Raw genomic sequence first — 2005 nt, forward strand, 5'->3', positions numbered from 1 at the left:
GGAGAGACATGCATGGGGTGGGAGTGAGTGTCAGTCAGTGATCATTGGTGCTGCTTGGTGTCCATRAATATGGGCAGAGTCAGAAAGAGTTCATTCTGAGATGCCCCAAGAGTTGTGCAGGACTCGTGGGCAGTGCACCTCGCTGCTTCCCTTGCCAGTGTTCCCAGCCTCTCCTACCAAGTGCAGAAACTGTGGCCACTCACTGTCATGTATTAAAGCTGGAGCAGCTCACTGCTYGCAGAAACCAGTAATAAACTTCTGAGAAGGGAAAGGTCTTTCAAGGGAGCTGCTTGATTTCTTTTCCTTAGAGGTCTCTGGGAAGAATTTAATTTATTTGCCCTGTGGAAAAGAGTTATTTAAGCTGTTATGTGGCATAAYTTTGGTTTTGTTTAAACCACTTAGCAGCCCTTCTTAAGGCATCTGCTTCTTTAACCAGTCCTCTGCTTGTGCCCCCAGATCCCCAGAGCTCAAATGCTGTTGTGCCAACACACTGAATGTCTTCCCAGCTCCAGAAATTGTGCATTCACAATGCCTGAAAGATKAGTTATTTCTGTAGTTTGCCAAGTAAACTTGATTCAAGATCATGATATTCCGACAGTGGGTTTAGGATATGTGTCAACAGTTTTTGTTTAGTGCAGTTTAGTCGGCCCATCATATATGTGACTGGTGTTATAAGGAAGTAATTTTGGGAGGGTTGAAGAAAATCCACATTTTGAAAGCATTAATGTAGCTAACTAAGTCCTAATAAAGCTGATGGGGTTTTTATGCCGGTAACTTTTTCAGGCTCTTTCAGGATTTTCATTTTTCAGGATGTCACTATGGAGGAGAAGCTGGTGACTTCACTTGGAGCTCCACAGCTTAGAAGGGGCAGCGGTGTGGCCAGCTGCATTAGCAGAGTGTCACACAGGTGAAGAAAATACTCTGGCAAAGGTTTTCAGGGAAATTTACACAAACTGCCTAAATTAAACTTGATTTAAGATCACTGCTATTAGCCTCTTGCTTTATCAAGCAACTTAGTTTTACAAAAGAGGTTCTTATAATATTTGGATAGCAAGGCTTTGGTTGTTTCAGCAATAATCTATTTTCTGCTTTGGGATTTTAAATTAAAACCTTTTGCACTGTAGTCTTTCCACTTAGCAAGTGGATTATTGCCACTTAAAACAATGAGAGGCAAGTATTTCCCTTGTGTTACCGAAGGATTTGAAAAAACACAAAAGCAATGGAAATATGCCARCTTTTGTTAACACATTTGTGCATATGAATGGTTTACAGGTGCAGGCACACGAGAGGAGGGCTGGGAAGAAAGTGACGGCATGATTGATTGCATTTTCCTGTTCATGATTATCCATGTGACATAGATGTAACAGTACATATGGTGAGCACAGACCTCCTGACTCAATGTACTTCACACRTATCCACCTCAAAATCAAAACTGTGACTCCTTGCATTTGTTTATTTTGCTGGAGTAGTGTAGAGGGAAAGGTGACCCAAGGAAAATAAAATGAATAATGCCAGAGAACTCCATTTTCACTCAAAACTCATCAARGACCAGACAGTTTTCTGAGGCGAGACATGGGAGAGCTGTGTCTACCTGACCCTTTTCCCATGAATGCTGCCATCTCCATCATCAATCCTTTAACTTCTCTACCTATTTATGGAAACTRTTCTCACACTAAATTTCTGAAAGTTGTTTCAACTGGGATAGGATGAATGAAAACTGAATTAARTCCAACATTTTGTCCTTTATTCTGGCAATATATTTGGAGCAAGGACTTTTTAAACYTTTTGTCTTGCTCAGGAAGAAGCACATTGACCCTGCTACACAACCTGCCCATGAATAACCGGTCTTTCAATGCTACTTCCCCCTGCTACTGTCCCCTCCCTTCAGCATTTTTCTCAGGTTTATATATCTTTTCTCAGAACTCTAGGAAGTATTGAAGTCACTTTGAAAGATGCTCTTTTGATAATATTTCTGCCCCACTGCAAGTTAAAAAAAAAAAAAAAA

Source organism: Malurus melanocephalus, unplaced genomic scaffold, assembly GCF_030028575.1.
Source record: "Malurus melanocephalus ecotype Western Australia unplaced genomic scaffold, MMel_1.1 scaffold_9, whole genome shotgun sequence".
NCBI classification, from domain to species: domain Eukaryota; kingdom Metazoa; phylum Chordata; class Aves; order Passeriformes; family Maluridae; genus Malurus; species Malurus melanocephalus.